Source organism: Dermacentor albipictus, chromosome 4, assembly GCF_038994185.2.
Source record: "Dermacentor albipictus isolate Rhodes 1998 colony chromosome 4, USDA_Dalb.pri_finalv2, whole genome shotgun sequence".
In the NCBI taxonomy this organism is placed as follows: Eukaryota; Metazoa; Arthropoda; class Arachnida; order Ixodida; family Ixodidae; genus Dermacentor; species Dermacentor albipictus.
In genome coordinates, this window is record NC_091824.1 from 102,110,745 (window position 1) to 102,137,543 (window position 26,799).

Here is a 26,799-nt window from a genome sequence, read left to right on the forward strand (position 1 = left end):
CATTTTTATTATTCGTTTTTGCTTGCAGTTTGGTTGTTGCCTTGGCTCTGTCCCTTAATAGATCGCTTAATTTCTCAACTCCTTGCGATTTTTGTTTCCAGTTGCCAATTTTGCACGAAAGGTGCTATACAATTAGGGAAAAACAGACGAGGTAACGGGCGACAGTCATCTTACTCATGGGTTTAAGGATTATTGCAGGGTTTCATGATGGACACTCTTTCACATTATTATATTTCCCACCTTATCTAACCCATATCAAGTGTATATGGTTCCGGGCATCTTCCAGCGTCGCAGCGAGCCGTAACTCAAGGAAATAATGAAGCAAAGGGATAAGTTAAACGCAATTGGCGTTTTCTCCGGCCGCAACTCGTACCATGAGAGTACAGACCAGCTGAGTAACAGCCGCATCCCTCTCTTGGTCCAAGGACCAGCCTAAACAAAGAAGGTTGAACTAACAAAAGCAACAGCTATTTGCAACAACCCTCTATGCGCGGGATGGTTGAATAGATGGTGACAATTGAACGCATCTCGAGTTGATCGCGCGGGTGCGGAATCTATGAGAAAACTGTCCTTCACATTACAAGAGATGCCGATAACTACCGCCATCTAAAAAGGGTGAAAAAGGCAGCATAATGCTGACCGATGAACAGCTGCCAAGTCTCAACATTGATCTGACGGCGCTTTAGGAATGTGTGAGTAGTGGTGGCGTGGGCGGGGAGGGGGGGGGGGGTATGCCATATAATTTCGGGGGGGGCCCGGGCCCCCCCGGCCCCCCCCCCCTGGGTACGTGCCTGCTCAGAAATATGCAAAGCTTTAAGTTTTCCCTCAGAACTACTTTTTGTGGAGGCAGGCCATGGCAAGACAGAACTAACGAATATTCGCTTGCTGCCGGTGCATTACATTTGCTGTGGACGTATTCTTTTTTCGTTTATTTCTTATACCCAGAAATATGCAAACTTTTAATGTGGATACGTGCCTGTAGGCAAATATTCGAAGAGCGACGTGGGGAGAATCGTCCACAGCAAATCAACAAATAAAATGCATGCACCTAATGTCGCTATTTGTGACCCCTCGCTATTTCTTCCTTTTTTTTTTGTCTACATGACTTCCTTTGACAACTACAAGCTACATGGATTTCACGCCTCACAAAATTGAAGTGCACAATTCTCATTCACGGAATATGTAACGTCGTAGTACGCTCCGGGATTTTTTAACGTGGTGCAATTGCCTTAAAGGTCAGAGAGCTATTGAAGAACCCTTGACTTGCCACCTGTGCACGAACTTAGTACTGGGAATCAAAGTTCAAATGTTTTTCTTTCTACAGTTGCAAACGAAATTTTAGCAAAATTTGGCGCGCCGGCAGCTCCGATTTCCAGCCGTGATGGATATAGCAATTCAGACATGAACATGCGGGTTCGTGCTGGAAACGGCAATAATAACGGTTTCGGATAAGTTCAGGGCGTTGTTCACGAAGCACAGAGAATTGCGTAACTTATATTGCTCGCTAAAGAAGAAATTCTAATTGGTGATTAGTATTCCGGGATGTCCTGAGTAAATTGGAAAGCGCACCTTCTCAGGTATATCCAGCAACAATACGCGTCGCTACTGTGAGCGAATTTCAGAGCACTCCTGCAGAAAACAAATAATTAGTTCGGAGAAGCTACGTTCAATCTCGAAAGTAAACAGGTCTGTAGGTCGGAGGGAAATATAATTCTTACAGAAGTGTCGCGCGTGATTCTGATCCTGGAACGAGGACAAGAAATAAAAATTACCTATACCTGTACACTTTCTTATTCTAGGAATATCTGCGGGTTCTCTTTACAAGGAACCCTCTTCTAGGCTCGTATGCTGTAAGAGTACTTGCCGCGTCGCAAAGTAAATGTTACGCGAGCTATCATTTATTGCAAGAAGGCGGCTCTGCATCTACCAAATTGCGCGAAAATGCCGGTTTCCGTAGGAGGTCAACGCAAAGTCAACGATAAAGAACAAATATAACTCCAGAGATAATACTTCTGTAATGTTGCAATGGAGATAAAGTGGACACTGCTCGGTAATGTGTCACTGCGCGAAGAAGGCCATGAAATAGCAACTGCTAATTCTAAGAGGCATCCTATGCTTCGAAGTGGAAGTTTGGAGCACTACGGCAAAAGGTGACAAAAGCTTGACAATATTTTGTTGTTGCTGTTGTTGGTTAAGCGGAATGAGGAAACAAATGCAAAGTGATCTGAATGATTATCAGTTAAATACTTCAAACCTTCATCTGAACAACAGTTAAGGCTGAAATATAGGCATTCAATAAATACTGAAGCAGAAGTATTAAGGAATCCGTCTAGCAGTTATAAAGAGTAGTGTCGTGCAATAGCATAAAGCGACCAGTAGCAGTGGCAGTAGTGTTGTTGCTGCTGCAGATGACGTCTGCCTTGCAGTCAATCCCGGCAAATTATCCGCCTCAGCGACGCTAACAGCAGCACAAATTGAGCTGCCACTACTTCTTAGTTTACGTTAACACATAGACGCAAGAAGACACGACACGCCACTTTGGACTAAATCCATGGAAGAAAGCCCAGATTCAGCCACGTGCATGGCTCGCCTTCGTGTTAATTGGAAGCGGTCGTCGATCTTCTTTTGGCGGTATCAAATCGGCCAGCAGTAGCGATAAAGATCTGTCAGATTTTCTGCGTAAATGCAGCTTAATTGGCGATTTCCTGTTTGTGGTTGAGCAACCATGTTTTCGCGACGTGGGTGAGGCAGAATGCGGCGTTTACTAGCTTTTTATTCCTGTTCCAAGTGTTATAGTTGCTGACACTTTTGCAGTGGTCGATTGAGTCCTCGATGTCGTCACCATGGAGTCCTGCGAAGACTTTGGGGTCACGCTTACAGTTGTTGACAGTCCAAAGTGTCGTGCTTGGGGCTGCTCGCCGAAGTGTAGGGTTAGTAGAAGCACAGCCGCTGGAGCCCAGTCTTTCGCTTGCAGGCCGGCGCACCCGGTGGCCTGAGCGCAGCTCCAGGGAGAACGGCATGCTGGTGCTGCACTAGGATCGAGGAGTACCTCCACCACTTAAAAGGACGGAACGAGACCGAACGCTGTTATTAGGCGAGTTCTCAGACAGCACCCAGCACCATATATATATATACATATATATATACATATAAATATATATATATATATATATATATATAGATATAGATATATATATATATATATATATATATATATATATATATATATATATATATATATATATATTACAGAATGAGAGTCAGACAATATCACTGTTGATGTTGGTTTACTGTTGCTGAAAGCTCTCACGTTGATGTGAGCGTGTGTCAGTTAAGTGAGGAATACATGAAAGAGACATGGCTCACTGTACACATTTTACTTTTACATTTTAGACGACCAGTTGGTTGGTAACAACTTTATTTAGAGTCCTGCAGAGCTTTCGCCGACGGGGCCTTAGGTCTCCGACGTGGGGACGTCGAGGTGTTGCCTCGGCGGCGCCTCGCGGGCCTGCTGCACTGCCCAGAGTTGGTCGCCGAGGCTGGGGCTGCGCAAGGCAGTGGCCCACCATGGCGGAAGGGTTAGACCGATCAAGGGCAGATTTTAAATCAAACTTTTGAAGAACCGTATACTGAGCCAAATACAACTGCTGCTAGCAGTTTGAGAAATCCTAGCAGGTTGGTCCTGTCGCATGCTTCGTTCACTCGAGTACAGCTCCTGGCAACATCGATGCCAGAAACTGTTGTTGCATCAGTTTGATAGGAATGTGTGGGCTCGGGGTTTTGAGGAGTGGTCTTTTGTCGCCATACTTCGTTGCTGTGAATGCATTGTGAAATGATCGTTGCCCGAAGTAAATTTCATTCGCCCGTCCAAGCTCACGCAGCCGCAGGCCCTGCATATGCCTAGGTGGCGAGTGCAATTGCTGTTTACGAGAAGTAGACATATTTTCAGTCAACCCTCCGGTCATCTACTGCGTCAGCGGTCGCCCGTCTGGTATGTGCTTGTTATGCAAGAATGGAAATCGCTGCTCGGTCATTGTGTTCGTTAGCGACTCAACGGGCTTGCATTAGCCAAAGTGAACATGACATACAGAGAATGAGTATACGCACGACTCTGCAAATAGCACTGCAACATTTTCCTTGTGTAGCAAATAGGTCAGCAACAGTGTCTAGAGTGTGCTCCCCTCACTAATGTAGCCAATCCAAAATGAAACCAGACCATTGCTGGCAATCAGGAACAAATGAATGGAAATGACGTGAGCTCGATCATTAACTCGCCATTCTTCGCGTTGCTCGCCTAGTGGACATGCTTTTCCAATTCATGATTCAGTCGAGACAATTCTAGGCAGAATTTTGTAGAATTGTTATGGCGGCTCTTCGAACGGGTACAATCGATGCGTTGGCGTTACAGTATATTTTGCATAGAAATAAAATTTTCGAAAGCATGCAATTGTACACTCAACTCATATACGGGGTGTCCCACATAATTTGAGCCAACAATTTAAAAATGAAAGGCGCGTCGGAAGGGAAGTGAACCGAACGCATACTATTTGCAATAGCCTATAGTAACTCAGACATTTTTTTTCCCCATAACTCACTAATAAACTAAGTTTAGTTACCCAACTTTTTGATTATTGTTTGAGGACCCCAAATATTATACGCATGTTTGTAGAGCACCTTCAGAAACCATCGATCGAGTAGCTAAAATTGCGATACGTGTCACGTAGTCCTTTTTTCGGGGTTGCAAAGAAATCCCGTGAAATATTTAAAAAAGAGACACGTGACGGAGCGTTTGCGAAGTGTTATCGTGCTGCTCTCAAGCGTGCGTTCGGTGAACAAGGTCAGCTCCCGTCGGATGATGGTGAAAATGCATGCTGCTGGCCGAGCGCTGCCGATGAGATAAAAAACGCCCTGCCGTTTCCTCATCGCCAGTCACGACACAGTCGACCTTATTCACCGAACGCACGCATGAGAGTAGCACAATACCACTGCGCAAACGCTCCCTCACGTGCAATTTTCGCATTTCGCGGGATTTTTTCGTAACCTGGAAAAAGGACTACGTGAGACGTATCGCAAATGAAACAATTCGATCGGTGGTTTCGGAAGGCGCTCTAAAAACCTGCGTATCATACTTGTGGTCCTCATCCAATAAGGAAAAAGTTGGGTAATTAAAGTTAATTATTTAGTGAGATATGGGGAAGGCAAGAAATTGTCTGAGTTTTTTACTAATATACATTAACAATTTACCCGAGCATCTTTCCTGCAGTATTCGAATGTTCGCCGACGACTGTTTCATTTATCACACTATTAGTAACGTTCATGATGAACTTACTCTTCAGGAAAGTATCAACAACGTACTTAATTGGTGTGACAAGTGGCTAATGTCCCTCTATCCTGTTAAAAGTAAACTTGTGGCCCTTTCTCGTAGCCATAGTCCGCATCGCTTCTAGTATTCCATCGCTAACACCCCAATGGAATTAGTACCATGTTATAAATATCTAGGGGTAACCTTGTCTTATGATTTATCATGGCTTACTCACATTAAGAACATCATTTCAGTATCAAATAAAATGGTCGCTTTTCTAAAGCACCATCTCCGCCTTGCCCCCCCTCCCCCCCACACGCACACACACGCACACACACATGTAGAACTGCTCGCGTATAAGTCGCTCGTCGGAGAGGTGCAGAGCCCCTGTCCGTATATCTACGCGTCCAGGTAATTTCTGCTGCCGAACTCCCGCTGTCCGACGTCCCCGAGATGTTCCGTGCTACGTCTTGTCCCTTCTCGCTTGTCCACCAAATAACACATGAAATGTACTGTGCGGAACTTTCTCGTGCTTTTTTGCCATGTCCATGTGTGTTCATGCGCCTTAAAAGAAAGCAGCTCTGTGCGTCTTGCCAGCGTGCCGCGTCTTGTTTATTTCTGGTGTGGTCCTGCACCGATTCCATCACATGCTCATGGAATAGTACTTCTCGTTCTACATGACGTAACCAGACCAGGGGGGGGGGGGGGTATTCTGTAAGAGTCCACCTAGTAGACTGTTCATTTCGGCCGCTGTTGATTGTATGCAGCTGTACGAGAAAGGAGGAGACAAGCAGCCCTAGCCAATCAGCAGCGGCTGAAATGGACAGTCCACTAGGTAGACTCTTTCTAAATGCCCCCCCCCCCTCCCCTCCCAGGGGCCCAATTCACAAAGCGTATTGTTGGCACGCACTGTTTACTACTGGCACACCACCTTCTCCTATACCACGCGAAACATCATAACCAGCTGGCATCTGCTCTTACGAACAACTAGTTCAGCGAAAGAAGTTATTCGTGACTACACTCTCAGACTACAATAAAACTAAAACAAAAATGCCCACACGTTGGTTACAGATAAACAAACTGTAACAGCACGCAGATGACGCCAAGGTAAGACGACGACAAACTACAAAAAAGATGCTGTTGTTGCAATAGCAATTATGTGGACACTACACACGCATTTCCACCGCCGTCGTTGCCGCGTCAAAGTGTATACGTGATATTCCGAATAATGTCCAAGTATGACAACATTGTGGCCGCGCGCCGTGCGCTGTGAGTGCGAATGAGAGTGTGCGAGGGTGAGCCAAGCACAGTGGCTCGATCTCGCGCTCGCAGGAGAGGAAGGCGGGGAGGATGTGCGCCGACTTCCCTCACGCGCAAGGCACCGAGGTAGGGTAGGAGGAGAGGAGGGAGTGGGGGCGTTCTACTTTGGCGACGGCTACGTATGGTGCGGCTGAGCACAGCCGTGCAGGTGCTATTTTGAAAGCGATCTACGAAGGGGACAGGGTCTAGCGGCGCCGTTGGCTGATAGCTTCGCGTGTGTTATGTCCACACCGCTTAGTTCAGTAGAAGTGAGAGGTAGCACGAAGGTCTATTCACTAGCAGCTGCTGCCGTAATTCCTCATGCCAGTGTTTCGACAGCGAGTGCCCGAAGTCATCGAGTGAGATGTGTTCACGTTTGGCTGTACGCCCGTTACGCCATGGTTCTTAATTTACTTACTAAGCGATTGTCTACGCGTCTATATGGCCGATGAAACTAATATCCATACTTCCTATAACTGTCTAATAATTTGCTATCGCAATCGATGCATCACCTTTCGGGCAAAACTGCGAGTTTTCGTACAACATATTATCGTATTTCCTTCGTCTCAAGCGTATCCAATCACCGCAACGGCAATCTGCTCCTCTCTCTTTTTCCTAACCTTTGGCGATTCCCTTCGTGCAGGGTAGGCAACTAGAAACACATCTGGTTCACCTGACTGCCTTTCTGTATATATATATATTGTTTCTCTCTCTGCTGCATAACGCGATATCATACGAATGCTAGGCTAACGGACGATCACACAGAAGAATTGTAAAAAAAAATCAAACATGTAGAACACAGCCAGAAAGAATTCAGAATCATGCGACAGGGCTTAAAACAGGACCTTACACAGTTAACATTATATTTTGAATATAAAAGGTATGGAAATTTTTGTGACATATTTTCTGTTCTCTTGGAGTAAGGGAGTAACGTTTAATCTCCTCATCACTGCAGCTTTTATGTAGTACGGAAGTCAGATTCAGGGATGTGGTTGTAACAGATCACACATGTACAGATAAGCATGCCACATAGGACGAATTATATAAGGGAACTATGAGAAGCCATCTGAGGCCAAGGCACCCGGCACCACACGATACATCCAGGTATTCACTCAAGGAACCATGTCTTGATAGGCATCACTCATCCTGATCATAAATGTATCTTATGCAAAAAAACAATTGGCTGGTTCAGGTGAGATACATCTACCTCTACTTGTGTGGCTGGTGAATTTGCACACAAATGTGTACTTAGACAAGTAAGGAGACAGACAAATTTCATTTCGCTCGCAGCATTGATGACAATTTTTTACTTTACTGCGTGGAGACTAATTCTGTTAAAATAAAAAAGAATCTTGGGTTTGGACCTAAATAAAGATGGCCTTTTTTTTTGCAAATGAAGTAATATGTTTCTTCCAGTGAAAAATAAGTTTCTGCAGTATAAATAAAAAAATTAAGCTTTTGTTCGTTCTTTCGCATTTATTTATTAAAGTGTATCATATTTTCTGGAAACAAGAATGAAGGACTTTGCTAAAAGAAATGTAGAACCATGATCTGCTGAGTAGCTGAGTAAATCTCTTGCCGCGACCCACATGCATGCGCCCGGAAAAGGCACAGTTGTCATCCTAAATGGTCGCCACTATTGTCATTAGGCTGTTACTCGTAGTGATTGCGTACCCGGGCTTCTTTCTTTTGATGTCTGGCTGGCTGGGGCATCGATGCCAATATTTCTAATTAGTCTTCTATGAGCGGATCATTAGTACCTAACCTTTTTCTTCTCATTCATCAAAAGCAGTGCGGCAGTTACTGAAGATAAGCTATTTAGCGCTGGCTATTTGCTCTGTTCTCTCACGAACATATAAAAACCGTCATACACTCACGAGTGATCAATGAACGAGCTCGCGTCGTTTGCCAGTTGTTTACTTCGTTCGGCGCACCACAGTAATCCATGTCTGCAGTGTCGTCTGCTTTTTTCGTACCATTTTCTTGTGAATCGGCAGAATTTCACTGGTGGCATCAACCCTTTCGTATTTACATTGCTGTCGTGGAAGTTAACAACACAATAATAATTTCCGGTTATTCGAAGCGGCGCCGTTGCAAACAAGAGACGTTTCGCGTGTAGCGTGAAGTCAATGAAGACGCGACCGTGAAGGGAAGCGGTCGCGGAAACCTACACCCGTTGGAGGTGAAATCGTTCCGCCAGGAGAGAAACGAGCGCTGGCGTCTAGGATGAAACTTGGCGTGCGGACGTCTATATGAGTCGTTTACGGGGTAGTGCCTCGTGCATACAAAAAAAAAAAACAAGTGAGAAAGCTTTTGTAGTCTGCATGAAGGGATAAACCATATCTGTGATGCTATACTAGGTTTCTTGCTCCAGTTTCGTTACGTGACGAGAACTTTGCAGCGCGGGTGTGTTTTTCTGCGCGCTTACAAGCGAAAGGGGGACATAAAGAAGCAAAGATTGCCGAAAACCCATCATCTTCACACAGGTGAAATCGTTCCCCGTTGCCGCTTCCTGTGATAGGAGGAGGGGAATAAAAGAAAGAGACAACGACAGACATTTTAGCCAGTTTATACAGCGGCTGCCTATCTTGTCTTGAGGAAAGGGCTTAAGGAGAATAAACGCTGACATCTTTCTCTCATTTCTTTGTTTCGGTGACATGTGTTGTATAGAAATGAAAGCAGGCGAACAAATCAATAATTTCATCCTATTTTTCATACAATTTACTATCACAATAATCATCACCGCGATCAGTTCATTAAATCCCCCTCCTTTCATTTCATCTAGAATTGACCACCTCCAAAAAGTTGATGTTCCTCGTTGTAGAACTGTAATCTATTCACATGCATTTTTACCTAGAATCACCTCCGAATGGAATCAGCTGCCACGAGCAGCTACAGCTATCACGGATACAAATTAGAGGTTGAATCGCGCAACATTTTGACGAGACACACAGAAGAGAAACACACACCACAGAGCGCTCCGTGATGTGTGTTTCTCTTCTGTGTGTCTCGTCAAAATGTTGCGCAATCCAACCTCTAATATGCTATACCAACACGCCCAGTCGTCAACCTTGGCACGGATACAGCGTGCTTTAAGGATTTCTTGAATAACATGCTTAATATTGCTTAATTATTTGTATTGAATTTGTCCTTCTGTTTTTTGCTTATTGTTGTTTTAGTTTTAGTTGTTCAAATTACTCTGCTTTATCCTGGATGCGACTGTATCAGTTCATTTTTGTTACGCTGGTGATTGTTCATACTTCTTATTGTGATTGTATCAGCTGTTTTTCCAATTTCCGTCCGTAATATGCCCCTCCCCTCTGTAATGTGCAAACCCTGAGGGTAAAATAAATAAATAAATAAATAAATAAATAAATAAATAATTTGGTGGTGCTCCGAAGACAGCTAGTGCCGCTGTATATTTTCTTCCGTGGCATAAGCTTTTTTATGTGGCATTTCATATGGAGCTTTCAATTGGGCCGTTGCTAACTTACTGAATAAGACCACATTTCCAACATTTGTTTAAAGTGCTTCGGCTCCAAGTATGACAACAGGCAATTAGAAACAACTGTATAAAGAAATGCAAGAAGGCGCCCCTCTTAACATATCTGACAAAACGTAAAGGTGGAGAAACATTAAAAAAACAATCAAAACATTTCTGATACCTATTTTTCGTGAGTCTTTCTCCTACACATATTAAGATACGTGGACGACACAAATGCGAAGAAAACAGCGCAACGCACCCAATCCTTCGTTCCTACTTACAATTTATTTGTTTCACTTGTGCATGACAACACATATATTGGCCAAAGGTGTCATTATGTACACCCGTGAGCAAAAGTATACGGACCACGGGAGTGCGTGCCAAACTGCATCGACGCGTCGTCTACCGACGCGGTGCCTGCTGTCGAGAGGGCCGCTAGAGCAGCGGTGCACATGCGCGTCCCATCATATCTGCTGGCCTGACATGTAGCTTTGCCTGACGTGGTTATGGTGCTCGTAGACTGAACGTCCACTGGGCGTCGTTTTCTCTGCTCTTTCGCATCTGGGCCATTGTTTTACCCAGCGGCTGCGGCTGGGCTGGCAAGCGCGTCCGCCGCGCTTGGCTTTCATTCCCCCCCGCCCCTCTTGGGGGGATTATCGCGCGTCGCTCTGCATTCTTTTACGCCTTTAGATGACTCGCGCAAAATGGGTTTCTGCGGCGTTGTATTATCTCGAACTGCTCCAACGTTTGCTGCTGCAGGTAAAAACAAGGTTTTGCAATCGGTGTCCGCCGTCGCGTTAAGAACTGAGTTGCAGGCGCTACTGTGCTCCGCAAGCAGCAGGATACTAAAAGGAGAAATTAGTGGCACCGCACTGCCTTTATTTCTTCAAACCCTTCAACAAGGCTTTAACAAGAAATGCATGCGAGGGTGTCACTACAGACAGCTGCGGCAACGCTGACACATGCGCGAGAATATAAAATGAGGTGCAACTGTGCGTTGCACGCTGACGTGAAGTTCCAATTACAGTTGCCCCTTGCGAATCGTGTCGGGGTGATCAACCTGAATGACTGGTCGGGGTCTCCTGATGGCATCGCCTTACGAGTGGATACCACGGTACCTCCGAGGCATCTTGGCCGCCTATGGAAAATTGACAGCGTTGTGAAATCATGCATACAGTTGTGAAAATTATAATATCCGTAAATAACAGCAGCACGTTGTTTTGTCCTAAGTGCCCTCAAGACGGGAGTCTGTCGGTGGTCACCCAGACGAGTGATTTAGGTCGGCCACCCCGACCCGATTCGCAAGGAGGAAACTGTAATTGGAACTCCACGGCAGTGTGCGCCGCACAGCTGCACCTCATTTGATATACTCGCGCATGTGTCAGCGTGGCCGCAGGTGTCTGTGGTGACACCCTCACATGCATTTCTTGTTAAAGCCTTGTTGAAGGGTTTGACGAAATAAAGGCAGTGCGGTGCCACTAATTTCTCCTTTTAGTATCCTGCTGCTTGCGGAGCACAGTAGCGCCTGCAACTCAGTTCTTAACGCGACGGCGGACACCGATTGCAAAACCTTGTTTTTACCTGCAGCAGCAAACGTTGGAGCAGTTCGAGATAATACAACGCCGCAGAAACCCATTTTGCGCGAGTCATCTAAAGGCGTAAAAGAATGCAGAGCGACGCGCGATAATCCCCCCAAGAGGGGCGGGGGGGAATGAAAGCGAAGCGCGGCGGACGCGCTTGCCAGCCCAGCCGCAGCCGCTGGGTAAAACAATGGCCCAGATGCGAAAGAGCAGAGAAAACGACGCCCAGTGGACGTTCAGTCTACGAGCACCATAACCACGTCAGGCAAAGCTACATGTCAGGCCAGCAGATATGATGGGACGCGCATGTGCACCGCTGCTCTAGCGGCCCTCTCGACAGCAGGCACCGCGTGGGTAGACGACGCGTCGATGCAGTTTGGCACGCACTCCCGTGGTCCGTATACTTTTGCTCACGGATGTACTTTCCCTATTGCATCGATAGGAAAAAATAAAGATTACAGCAAATCCAATGCACTCTGTTGGAACCTACACATAGCGAAGGCTTGTTTAAATGCATAGAGTGCCGAAACGTTGTTGGTTTCGGAGCTTGTGCAATCTCAGTGCAAGGTCATACCGAAGGCTCTCGCCTAAACTACATCATTCACGACACAAGCTATCTGTTACGATGTGGATTTTCTGGCCATGACAAGGAAGAAGAATCGCGTGGGCTCGAAAGAACGAGCGTCAAGGAAAGGATTTAACAACGACATCAACTCGTCTTTTACTGGGTACACTTTTCATTGCCTCCAGTGTGGCAATCCCCCTTGCGAGCAAGAGCCATATTTTGAGGCAACGACCCCAACTTAGATGGCAGCTCACTGACCGGCGACTCGAGTAAAGGCAGCGGGAAGGCTACCAGCGAACGTTATCACACTCTTTGAAACTACCCGTGGTATAAAGGTTATAAACAGGAATAAGGTGCCTCAGAAAGGCTGGCCGTCATTTAACTGCATCCGCGGAAATACGACTCGAGTGTATTCTGCGTCTGAGAGAGAAGAGCGGCGTGAAAATGCACATGCGGTGTACAAGCCAGAGTTCAGCCTTTTTTTCTCCATTTAAAAGAGTGGAACACAAAGGACTAGACGCAGCGCACTGAGGTACAATATGCACAAGATGCACGTTTGTGTGGCAGTACACGGGGAGAGGGGGTAGGTCTCGTTATTTCCGAGGCAATGAGCTTGCTACGTCCTAACTGTAGAACACCTATTCCGACGGCCAACTGTCTGCCTCATGCGGTGCTGCACTGCATGCTAGAACAATGGTCTTAGAGAAAGCGTATTGAATCCGCACTTGGCGATGTCTACCGTCCCAAGCTGGGTAGCTATCGTGCCGCGGAAGCCTCACAACTACGCTGCTGTTACGACAGCTGATGTGGATTTCGTTCATCACCCGGAACGCGGGAACGGCTTTGTGTTCCGCGGCAGCCAGTTCAGTAACTTTTGTCTGAACGAGACGTTGAATCTACGCTTTAAAAAGAATTGTGGTGATTTTCACTTTTACCTCAGTCCTAAAAAAGTAATTGCTTACTTTATCCATTATGTGCGTACGTAAGTGCACGCAAGTGTACGTAAATGTACGTAAGTGTACGTATGTGCGTGTACTTCTAGCGATAAATGTAGCTGCTGGATGCGCCTTACAATACTTCTAAGACAACTTCATGCTATTAAGATTGCTTTGATTTTTTCCGGTATTTTTGTCTACTGTCGCATCCTCAGAAGGATATATTATTAATAGCAGTACTGATAGGTACGCATACGTAAAGCGATCACAGAGAAGAGAAGGAGAGCTAGAAAAAGAAGGATGCGGAATAGTGCACCAATAAAACATGCATGTGTGTCATGATACTCGTCTGGCGATATTTGAGAAGCACGTAAGAATTTTTTTTTCACTTTAACAATGCATCTTTATGTTTTTATGACGTGCTTAAAAACATACGTTTACGACTTTAACCCACCGTATTTGCTTAGTGGTTATGGTGTTGGGCTGCTAAGCACGAGGTAGCGGGATCGAATCCCGGCCACGGCCGCCGCATTTCGATGGGGGCGAAACTCGAAAACACCCGTGTGGTTAGATTTAGGTGCACATTGTAAAACCCAGGTGGTCCAAATTTCGGGAGTCCCCCACTACGGTGTGCCTCATAATCAGAAAGTGGTTTTGGCACGTAAAACCCCATAAAGTAGTTTTATCTCGACAAAAACTATCTTATTGCGACAGCAATAGTACGGATATTCGAGGCGAGGTTTCGTGGTCGCTGTCGTCGCCACCCCTGTGCCAAACCAGGCGCGAGGTGCTTGCTCGGCCCGCATGTATTGGCAGTCACGTGATCTACTTGTTGGCTGCGCTGGTAACATGCAGAAATAAGACTTAACAAAATAGTACTAAGTATCAGCACAAGAGCAGATTGCTGGGTGAACTATTATTGTGATAGGCTCTTTCATTGTTCAAGCACAAGCCTGTACATTCGCACGCACCGACACACGCTCATTCGCACCAACACAAACAGAAACGACGATAGCTTTTCATCTGTTCTTCTAGCGCTAAGAGCCTCGTGTCTTTCTTGGTTTTATTTGTGCTGCTTAGTGAGCTCGGTCTATCGTGATAACTTTTTGCGTTACTGCACATATTTTCGGTACTTCGAAAGACCGTTGCATATGTCAGCAGGGCTTGAGCTTTGGGGTTTCACGCGCAAAAACCAAGGTTTGATTACGAGGCACGCCGTATTGTGGGACTTCAGATCAATTTTTTACGACCAGAGTATCTTTAACGGGTCCCCAATGCACGGGACACGGGCATGCTTACATTTTGCCGCCATCGAAATGCGGCCGCCGCGGCGGAGATTTGATCCCGCGACCTCGTGCTTAGAAGCGCAACACCATAGCTGCTAAGTCACCACGGTGGGCTGTCTGAAGGCCTAGGGACTGCAAAAAAATGTCTAAAGAAAGAAAGACCAACCTAAACGTAGTCCCAAACTAAAGGAGAAAAAAAAATCATGGCTAACATACCCAGGCTAGCTTACAGTTCGTCATGCGTTTGTACTCGTACGTCCCATCCCGGCGTCCATGCTGTGCGAGACGTTTTTTCTCGGCACTTTGACCATTTCTCTCGTCTGATGGGGAACATAAAAATTTCGGTAGTGCGCTTTCAGTAATTACTTCCTGTGCACGCACTTCGCAAACTGCATTGATCCAGCCTGACAGCGCGTTCTTTAGCTTATGATGTGTAGAATTCTGCACACCGAATTTTGGCTCTGGAACGTCTGTCCAAAACGTTTGGCAATGACGATTTCTCCATCTTTGCACAACTTGAACAAACAGGTGGACGTGGAGGTCTTCAAAAAACTCCCCAAAACAGGATACACATGAAACGGCATAATTGAGTTTCCATGAGCGCTTGGTTCTTCGCAAACGGAAGCCCACATCATGATGAAATCGCAGACTCCAGCACGTTCAGTGCCAAATATATAGCATAAATCTTACCTTCACTTCTTAGAGGAATATATCGCAGTCTTTGAAATCTATGCGGGAACCTATCCTTTCCAGTAAATACGTTCTGAGATGGAATCGCTAAAATTAGGCAATTTATTTGGAGAACGACATTCAGTGGTCGACGTTTGCCAATACACGTAGTAAAATAAGAATGAAACAAAATATTTCGTCTGTTGCTTCCAGGTACGTCTGCAGATCAATAGAGACATATCTGTCACAGATTCTAATGCTTCAGAATTACCCACTTAGCGGCTTAGAGGCTATGGTGTTGTACTGCTAGGCACGAGGTCGCGGGATCAAATTTCGGCTGCGGTGGCGGCAAAATGCAAAAACTGTCGTTTCCTGTGCGTTGGGGCCATGTAAAAAATGTCATGGTGGTCAAATTTAATTTGAAGTCCCCCAATACAGCGCGCCTCGTAATGAAATTGTGATTTCGGCAGGTAAAACACCAGTGTTCAAGTAAATTCGAACTTCAGAATTGTGGATATTTGGGCTTGCTTTCACGGCATCGCAGAAATGTTTGAGCTCACTTTCACAAGGACATGCCTAAGTTAGGATTGCCAAAGTTGTGTGTGTCGTCTTCATTATCCTCTGTCCTTGTGTGTCCGCTCAAGGAAGTTTCTGGGTTTCGAACCAAGAAATAACTGCACGATTGAATGGGCCCTTATTGCTAAATTTTGGCGCACAGGTATGGTGTAGCAACACCGAAAACGTCTCCAGTACTTCCATATAACGAGGACAAACGCGTGTGACATTTCCCGAGGCGGAATCACAGACACGAAACGTGATGGGCTGACCCGTTGCATGCTGCAGTCAGTCACTGGAAGTTCCTTCATCACAAACGTGAGATCCCGTCCTGAGCCTCTGTGGGCCTAGGACGATGATGATGATGTGCCAGGTAGTCAGCGCTATTGCATGGCGCGTTTGCTATTTGCAAAGCGCCCTGCTTCTAATTGAGCATGCCGGAAGCGCAGTTAACTTCTGGACAAACGGCTTGCACGTGCGACCGTTCGTGGTGCCATTTCTGCTCGCATGAGTATCGTGCATAGTTTCGCTCACGCCCGGCATCAAAAGTAGAGTCATTTTGCATAGCCAGTGTCACTCGTTCTTTGCGCACTACGCCCGTTTGCCTAGTACGACAGCACGGGGAGAAAATGAGCGCGGTCGCATGCCTACCACGACAGGGTCGGAGTTGAGAAAGCGTGCTTAATAGCTGGAGATGGTCTACAGAGGATAGCCACGTAGACTGGCCGTATGTGGCTACTTGTGGGCAATAATGCAATGCAGTGGCCACGAACAGGGCAACACTCAGCCGAGGGCCGGGTTCCATATGCTTGTTTCCCCATACGCGTGACAACGTGCGGTCAAGCGAAGCTCTGCAAGCAGCAACCACCGATGCCTCCCGCGGCGCTCATACATCGCTCTGTCGAAACTGTGGCAGTCCCGACAATAATATGGTTTCACATTCACTTTCTTGGGCTGTCTTCTCACATACCGAGCAATATTGCTGTACAGGAGTGAAAAAATGAAAGGGTGTTATGAATATGTGATTCTTTTTGTCTTCATTTTCAGCGCGTTTTCTGGTTGCCTTAATCAGCGATTCATGGCGCGATTCCGCAGGTTTCCTTTGCATGTTGCATGTAGCAGATAAACGCAGCGATTGTCGGTCTCTCGCGCACACTTCACTAACCCAAGACTGCCCAGGCGGCTTACCGCTATGCTTTTCGCAGTGAATAGGAAATTATTCATCATTTTGCACTTTAATCCCAACAATTTTCATATTTACGATAACTGACCACCTAAGTGCCGCAACGTTCCCACTTACTTGACTCAACTGTTCCTGCTCTGGTACTTTCGCGTGTGACTCGACTTTTGTATGCATTTAAAGGAATGCCTACTGAGCACTCCAAAAGGTCGTTAACGGATCCACGTGGTTTCTTTGTTAAGTTCAGTGTTTCTTGTTTTTTCCTTGCCTTTATTAATTAGTTTTTTTTACCAATATCCTCTTTATTTTGTCACTACCCTGCGCGTACTCAACTTTTGCGTCAACTCTTTTTCATATAACTATGTTGTATCGTATGCGTTACCCGATTCTTACTTAGTTCACCACGGCAGGTACAAAATATTTCAGCAAAAGTTCCTACAGCATAGTACTGTTAGCTTCACTAAGTCCAAGTTTGAACGCAAAGTGCTCGTTAGCGGCAGTACGAGGATGCCACCTTCGTGCTTGCAGCAGACAGCTTTTTTGCGCGTCCTGACATGACAATGCGTATTCTTTTTTGTTAGTGTGAAAAAAACAGAGTCCACTAAATGTGTTCCGACGTTTATCCACCCATATCACTTGCACATCATGTGCTTGCTGCCTATGAGCGCAAGCTTCTCTTGCTATGAAGAACGTCACGTGAACGTGACATAGATGTTAATTTAGAAGTTATCGTATTTATATTTCGCGTGGCCACCTTGGACTTTCGCGCTGCTTCGGAACCCATCCTAGCCATACGCTGGGCACTGGTACTGGTACGACACTGACATATCTATAATACTTCCATTTCTTTCGAACTTGCTTCGAGTAATTTTTAACGTGGTGTTACAAGCTCCCAGCAAAGAAAATATCGTTGGAGAAAGGTCCAAGCGCAATGACAGCGATTCTCGCCGTTCAGCGCTAAATTTATGAGCGCCATTCAGGTTGCCGAGCCACAAACTTTGCACAACAGCTTATGTGAACGTCCGTTTTTTTTCTAAAGGAATATGCAATATTTATTCTGTTATAGGTCAACCTTTTTTTCGAAAACGTTAACAAACATGAGCTATCGACCCATATTCGTGAACAAAGCTATAGCGAAAGCAGCAAGTTAACGGAGTTTCTTCCTCGTGCCTCCCGTAAAGCCAATCTGAAGATTATCCGGACTGCCTTCAATGAAGACTACATATCGAACGCCACTTGAGATACCGAGTTCTCCGGCGAACCATGCGGTGAGGACGGCTTTTCTGGCATTTCAAATGACCACGCATCTTCTGTGATCGACTAGCGAGATTTGGTAGCCGAGTTTACGCTAAATTAAAGTTTGTCATGTTGAAATGTGTTTGGTTTTCTGAAAAGATACAGGTCCACCTATGTTGTAATTATATATTTTATTCATTTGCGATAATTTCAATATATCGCGGTCTACTTATATTCATGTTCGACCTAGCTTCGAGCAGATACGGTACTTCATCCTTGATGCGGACCGCGCCGTTCAGCAATTCTGTGCGGTAAGTTCCAAATAAAATTCTAAAATATCCCCAGCTCACTCCTACGGCTGTCTTGTGGCGTTGTTTAATTTCCGGCCCACCCTTACAAACGGGAGGCCAACGATGAACCCGATGAAACTCCGTTTACAGATTCGTCTCCTCAACTGTAGACACCGTCATGGCGCTGCAACCATAGCTGAAACGTTCAGACTTCCGCTCCAGGCAGAGCGAGCACCCTCGTCAAAAGAGCCCTCACATTAGAAGCGCGACTGCGACGAGCCCAGGAAATCCATCTCGACGGTAGAATGCATGCTCAAACTGGCCTCCTGCTCGCAGACGAGCCGCTGTCTGAGCACGGCTTCAGTACAGGGCAGTGCGGCGTCCCTGGGCACAGAAAAACACACACACACACAGTGGCGCACATATGGAAAAGTGTTAGCGCTAGCTCTCTCGACGAGGCATGCGAGCCGAGCCAGCGACGCCGGCTTTTCTATTCCACCCGGCCTCCCGTGCGCGTCGGTTGCCGTTCATTTTTACAAGCGTCGTTGTACGCCGCGCCACTGCCTGAAGGGGTATATGTACAGCGCCGGATGTTATGGAGTTGCGGCTTTCTTTGCCTGGAGCTGCGTTCTTCCGGCGCGCCACCCGAATGCAATGTCAACAAGGGCGTAAGGCTCTATTTTCTGTCTCAGAAGCATTTAAGCAGTGTCACATTTCTTTTTTTACTCTCTTTTGTTTTATTATCATACCTGCCAAGGGTTTTAGTACTTCTTTTATATTTTTCTACGCTAGCTATAAGCAGCCTCCTTACAAAGCCTCCTCCTCAAGTTGCAACTTCTACTACTCCACCTGAAACTATGAATAAGAGATAGGGCCATTTTGCACCCGCTCTGCCGGGGTCGCCAGTGCTCTGCCATGCCTTTCCTCCCAATTCTGCCCTCGTTACTTAGTAACAAGACTACTTCATATTTATTTGACCTAATGTCCTTTTTTTTACTGCTGCTATTATCCTTGGCCTCAGGCGCCCTTACGAATGACCGCTCTCGAGAGACGCAATGGACGTGTCCTCTTCATTTCTACATTTTTTATGCGCAGGTTTTGTACACTCTCTCCTGCAGATCGGGAATAGTTTGGAACACGATCGTAAAATTAATATTGCCCCATACTCATGACGGTGCATTTTTTTTTTTACTTTTGTGGTTGCTTTCGTAGGTAAACAGCTACCTCATCGTGCTTTTTTACGTAGGAAGTGCGATGATCATTGGGAGTAAATTTAGTACTTAGTTTGCAGCATGCTACAAAAATAATGTTTAATGGAACACGTTAGCTATAAGCTAAAGAAGAAATACTAGCTTTACTTACTTTTTGTGAAAGCCCTTCAAACTTAATGTTTTCCTCCCTAAATATTCCCCCAAAGTACATCTGGCGATGAATGTCGACATCAATGCTACTGGCATTAGAGCAATGTAGCTGCACACTGCATTGTCAACGCCGAAAAACGTTATGTGTATGAGGCCTCTATGTAGGAGCGTTAGTCTCTCGCACTACCCATTGCACACGCTGCGCCACCTGGCGGCGGCGCCGCGTAGTCCGCGCGCTGAACGTGTAGGCATAGATATGCGAACAAGTTTGCTTGGATATATATATGACGCTGCTTCGGATACGCCCCCCACCGGAGAAATTTTATATTATTTTTTCTTGTCATTGAAGAATAGCACACAGGCAATGGCACATAACCAGTGACCCAAGTTGGCGTGAAAGATGCGTTTAGAACAGCTGCACGTATGCAGAAGCGCGTTCTCATTTACTCAACTGGGTGAAAACGGTTTAATGAAGAACGGCACATTCACGAACCAATTGACTCAAAGTTTGTCTGACGGACGGTTTCGAGTCTGGTCCTTTCAGCGCAGCAGCCCTATGGTAGAGCCATTAAACCATGGGCAAATATTTGCCCAAGTTGGTGGGAGAGCGGTTGTAGACATAGACAGATCGTTGAACAGACAGACAGACAGCTTCCATAAAGTGCGTGAAGTACCATAGCAATCCTAATCCCATTAATATGCACAGCGTGAACGCTGGACAACTCAGAGGTGCTTCTTTAAACGCTTTAGTTATTAGCTTATTGGCGCAGTGGGAAACGCTATTGATTAACAACCCCCGCCACGGGAAAAAATGTCATTAGAGCTCCTTTACGGTCCCTGTGCTATCGTATTAGCGACACATGGGCTGAAATATCAATGTAATGGGGAGCGGATCAATCTAATGGGGAGCGGAATCAAACCCCCGCCGCGGCAGCCGCATTTCAATGGGGGTGAAGTGCGAAAACACCCGCGTACTTAGATTTAGGTACACGTTAAAGAACCCCAGGTGGTCGAAATTTCTGAGTCCTCCCCTACGGCGTGCCTCATAATCAGATAGTGGTTTTGGCACGTTAAACCCCATAATTTTAACCTTACATTTCAACCGTGCTAGACATAGTAGTCTATGCCCGTAAACTGATTTAACCCACTTTATGATGTTACACTGTCTACTACTCTTACTCTTACACCCTAAAATTCGTTTGCACAAAACTAAAGCGCCCATACAATGGGTATTTTTGGTTGGCATAACGTCCTTTTCCCTGAAGGGTGCAAGGTTTGTTAGCAGGCCCATTTCCTAGAAGCCATGCATGCACGCGCTATTCATTGCTGCATCTCGCTGTTCCAGTGAATAATCAGAAGATTTGCAACGCAGCTGCACTTCTGCACTCTACGACGTCCACGCAGCGATTTACTCTAAAAGAAAGGTAAACCATTCAAGGAGAAATGCAATGTCTGGAGTAATTTCTCGCCATCATGCATGCATGGGAAGAAAGAGTCCACTCTCTTTGAAGCAACAAGTTTGGCGCCAGGTCAGCGAAGCGATGGATGCGATTGTTCTTACGAAGAGCGCTCACTCTCGTTTGGGAAACAACATGCGGGTCTTAACCTTTCAGAGTTCAATGACTGAAACGCGATTAGGAGCGCGTGACTGCCTGCAATTTTTGCATCACTGGCGTGCGTTCGGGCACTCGGTGACCACTGGAGGACCACATGAAGTCCCAATATGCCACGTAGGTTTTCGGTTTAGTTGACACAACAGTGCATCAGCTCGGTTGCCCTATACCGCCAATCGGTGGCACAAAAGAAAGCAACAGCGGGTACTTGGAGTTTTGCACTTCTATCCTTAAGCTCGGTAAGTTACGGATACTTGCACAACATTACGGCAGAGCCGATCTCACGGTGAGCGCCGACGGTAATGCTAATAGCACTAAAGCAATGTAGCAACACGCCATATTGACAACACTGAAACGTGTCCCCTGTTGAATTCCTCCCTCGCGCTTCCCACTGCATACGCTTCACCATCTGGCAGGGCCGCCGTAAGAACCACATGGGCCAAAGATTCAGTTCCGCCAAGCATTAGAGAAATTTAAAATATAATTTTTCTCATCGTAAAACGCGGCATGTTTCTAGTGACATAGCCCTAGTTAGGCAAGTTGGTGTCACAGATGTTCATTGAAGAGCGCCACACACCTACTGGCACGTACCCCAGTGATCCAATTTGATGTCAGAGAGGTTCATTGAAGAGTGCCACACACCTACTGGCACGTACCCCAGTGATCCAAATTAGTGTCAGAGATGTTCATTGAAGAGTGCCACACACCTACGGGCACGTACCCCAATGATCCAAGTTAGTGTCTGAGAGGTTCATGAAAGAGTGCCACACACCTACTGGCACGTGCCTCAGTGATCCAAGTTAGTGTCTGAGAGGTTCGTTGAAGGGTAGCACAGACCGAGTGACATATATCCGCTGCTCCAAATCATCGCCAGAAAGCTTCATTGAAGTGCGGTACACACCTGATGCCACATGTACAGTGCCGCATCCCTAGTGACCCATGTAGGCGTCAAAGAGGCTCTGAAGAATGGCACTTAAGTACAGAGTGCTACAGTAAGGGACACAATGGTGCAACGGCTGATTTCGAATCCTGTTCCCTGACTACAGCAGCTCAGTGCGCTACCCATTCGAACATGGACTACCCCTGAACCAGCTTGACAGGAAAACGGTTAGAGACATTGATAGAAAGTCCGCACTGTAAAGGTGCGTGAAGTACCAAAATAAAGCTAATCGCCTTAAAAAAAGAACGCACACGTGACATTAAAGGCACAACTGTCATCCATCGTCACATGGATTGCGTTGTCTTCCATTCATACAATCTTTATATTTGTCTTCTCAGTTTTAGTGCACGTAGGTGTCTTTGTGAAGTTGACCATTTTGCTATATGTATGTTTGTATCTAATGAAGCAGTTTATGGACCTGGGCCTATCGGAAAACCCGGACCGACTAAGCCGCGTTTGGGGCGCCCGGGCCCGTTTACTGGTCGGCCTAAACCGGGTTTAAGAGCAAACACGGACATTCAGCATAAATCTAAGGAATTCTGTGCGAAGCTAAACTGACACATTAAAAAAAGCTCTCGCAATTACCTTAGTAAACAATATAAAAAAAGAAAAAAAAAACCGATTAAAGTGTTCGTGTGTTTTGTTGTTAAAAGATAAACTTCGCTCACAGTAAAAAAAAAATCGTACTAAAAGCCGCTCTTGGTGCTATTTACCTGTTACCTCAATCCGTACGGTTATTTTATTGCGATTGTGTGATTTTACCGTCTTTTCTTTAGGTCTCTACGTTAAAGAATGCCTAATGCTCACTGCAGTACTCATCAATAGATTCCACTTCAAGCGCATTCGCAATGTTATTCGTAAAGCTTAGATGACGAATTTATTGTGTAGTTCGGCACGTTCTATTTGACAGCAAATTCAATGCTCATGCGCATGTAGCTAGTGTGATGTTAAAGAAGGTGCTTTCTTCAATTTGAATTAAGAAAGCTGAAAACACTGTTAGCTGTGATAACCTTATTATATTGTGATAGTCTTATCCAACTTTAAATAATAATCTCCTGCCTTATTTTCTTTTTGCCAAAGTTTTAGTGAGTATTTAATGGGAGCTGATTTTGCTCGCTGTGCACCATACGTATTTAGTCTTGTTCAGTAAGACCAGTTTAATATTATAAACCCAATAAATAAACTTTAGTCGGATTTTTAGTATTTCGACCAAAGCACAAGCAAGGCCTTTAAACAAAACGCCTTGCAAGACATTTCTATTCCAGCCTTTGTTTTTTCGTTTTTTTTATGCTGTCTGTACACTTATTGTAACTGGAAAAAAAATTGAAGTCGAACCCATCTCACGATGACTGTCGATGCTAATACGATTAGCAGTGAAGCAATGTCGCGATGCAGTACATTGCTACCGCAGGCGCGCGTCATATATTTGGCATATATGCAACCGTCCTCCTTCCTGGAGGCTTCCTCTCGGTGCGATGCCTCATTCAGCGGCACCTCCGCCAAGTTCGTGCGTATCGATTGCTTGAATACACGTTCAGGCTAGAACGTCTGATTACATATGAGGAGGGTGTGATACGACTCGGTACTGGAGCATAAAAATTGCTGTAAATCGCATTATTAATCGATCTAAAATATTGAAATATATTATTGTGATTGTACTTTTCTTATAATGTCTGCACGAGGTCGTGTCATCACATCTCAGCCACTGCGGATACATTTCGATGGGAGCGAAACGCAAAAACACCCCTGTGCTTAGATTTAGGTTCACGTTTAAGAACTCCAGATGGTAAAAGAAGGCGCTATCTCCCTGTATGGCATGCCACATAATCAGATCATTGTTTTGGCACGTAAAACCCCATTTTATTATGTGTTTCAATATCAGTCTTTCGATAAGCTGTGTATCTGTAAGAAATTGATCGAAAGAATTGGCAGAACCCATCTCGTGATTTCTGTCGACGGCAATGCGTTTAGCATTGAATCAGTATACCGACAGAACGTATTGCCACCGTCGAAGCGAGCTACATATGAGGCATTCAGTGTAGCGGGACTCCTTTTTAGCGCAGCTCTAAGGACACTCGGCGCCATCTAACGGTGACGCTGCGAAGCTTGCGCATGGCATCTGAAACGCATGGCATGCCGTGTGTGGGCGAAACTCAGAAACGCATAAAGAAGCGCCTCTCTGGCGCCACTTTGTGGACGTGCTGCGCTACCTGGTGGCGTTGCCGAGAAGTCCACATTTGGCCTTCGAGACGAGAAGCGTGGCGCGCCCGGGCCCTACAAACGCCAAGAAATGTTCCCTCGTTTCAGCACAACCAGCGGCATGTACTCAGTGACCTAAGTTGGCCAGAGGTTTATTGAAGAGCCGCACATACTCAGTTCATTTGTGGCGCAGGTCGCTAAAGCGTTGGCGTGAAAGTCGTTCATTGAAATGCTGCACATACCCAGTGTAGTTGTGGCAAAGCCTACTAAAGCCTCGAACTACTGTCCTTGAAGAACCATTGTGGCTTGGGCTTTATTCCGCCCAGTATCACAGAAATTTAAACAATCATTTTCGTCATTATAGAGTGGCACATTTCCTGTGACACATGCTTAATTACCCAAACTCTTAGCTTCAAAGTGGTTCTCTGAAAGCCAACACAAGCCGCGTTAAATATACCCAGTGCTGCAAGTCAGTGTCGACGAGTTTCTTCGAACAGTGGTGCCTGCCAAGTCCAGCATCCACAGTGACCCTTATCAACGCGAAAGTGCAGATCATTTGTACAGAACACCTTTGGCTATTTGCTTCGTGGGCCCTGTCCGCCGTCTTTGCAGTACGTCGACCACTGCACCTATTATCATCACTAGGTGCCTATCCTCCATGCATGGTGCCCCACATGTGTTGCCTGGCTTTCGCTATCACTTCGTTAATCAGTTTCACCCGAATTGCGCTAATCTGTACTCGCTCACCAGCACCTAACCTCTCTGTTATCACCTCTCTGGTTCTACACTACGCATGTTTGAATGCCGGGTACATGGGGGAACGCTAAGGTGCCCTCTCGCGGTGTTGGCAACACGGTACATGGAGTAGACGTTAGCTTGTGAGAGTGCCCACCATGAATATCCATGCCGCATAATTTCATCATCCATCAGGTATCGCTTTCTGCGACTGCGGTGACCGAATCAGGCGCGCCTTTTCTTAGTCCGCACTATTGCATTGCTGGCATACTTCATTCCTGTCCTCTTGCCATCACTCACAATTGGTGTGTCCTGCAATAGATAGCGGAGAAGCCATGCTGGGTGTCCGTGCGTGGGAACAGAGTGAATATCTTAGGTGACATGGTAGGCTCTCTGCATACGCAACCTACACGCATACCACTGATTATGCCTACTGTGTTGCTGAAATTGATATTAGCTGTTCCGTTTCAGCACACACCTTTTATACTGTGGTATAAAGTTTGTAAACAGAGATAAAGTGCCTCAGACAGGCTTTATCCCTGTTTACAAACTTTATACCACAGTGTGCTATTCCATCTGTCAGCCCCTTTCTTGTTTTTGGACTACCATTTATACTGTGTATCATTTATAGCAGGGCTGCGTGCGGCGTCAAGCCGACTGGTTACAAAACTAAAGCAATGTAAAAACTAAAACTAAATCAAAAACTAAAGCAAGAACAAAGCAATATTGTGTGTACTCCACATTTACTTGTGCTCTTCTCTACTGCTTGGGTGTCTTTTGTAAAATATTTGGTTAATAGGTTGTGTGGCGGCACAAATTAAAGTAAAGAAATATTAGAAGGTGAAACGACAGTTAAGTACAAATGCATTTGCTGCTGATAACGTGTGGCTCTCTTTGTCTTCTTCCCACCCTTTCTATACTTTTGTCAAAACACTCCTATCCTGTTAAATCCCTACACCGATTAAAATTGGGATCACCGACCTGAAAAACCATAAAAGACAGTGGTATGTTGGTATGTGTGCAATCACTCTCACATTTCTATGTCTAGCTGATTATGAGGGATAATGAATCTTCTACGCCGTCAGCATTCCCTCTGCGCGCACGTCCGCACTGATGCATAAATACAAACGCATGTGAGACCACTCGTACCCTTTTATTTTTTACAGGAAGAAGACGAGCCCCAAGGCACATGGATCTATTTGTTCAATAATTTCTGCGATTCCCCATGAGCAGATCCAAACTTTGGTAATGGTGAACTTGTGCAACGAACAACAAAATACATTGAGATACAAGTTTAGCAATTAGGCAGGGAATAAATGCTCTGGAATGCAGCTCCTTGCTGATGCCAGTGCCAAAACCAGATCTCGTATTGTGTACTGTGCATTGCGTTTTGTCCATTAGGTTTGCTTTTTTCTTGTCTATTTAAACGTTTGCCTACTCCTTTCTATTATAGCCATGTCAATTAGTGCTACACGTGTAAACAGAACGTTGGAAGCGATGAAGGAATGCGAAGATTAGCCGAGTAGGAACCAATGCTTCGAACGTTACACATGCACGTGTGCCACATGAT

General features: G+C 45.7%; 1 long non-coding RNA gene across 3 annotated transcripts in view; it reads left to right on the top strand.

Moving 5' to 3' along the window:
- LOC135904581 (uncharacterized) overlaps window positions 1–26,579 on the top strand; it is a 374,630-nt gene extending 348,051 nt beyond the window's left edge. For all 3 annotated transcript variants that reach the window (XR_011514298.1, XR_011514299.1, XR_011514300.1), the window contains one exon: window positions 26,396–26,579. This is a non-coding gene — a long non-coding RNA (uncharacterized lncRNA). The remainder of the gene's footprint in view (window positions 1–26,395) is intronic.
- The last annotated feature ends 220 nt before the right edge of the window (window positions 26,580–26,799 follow it).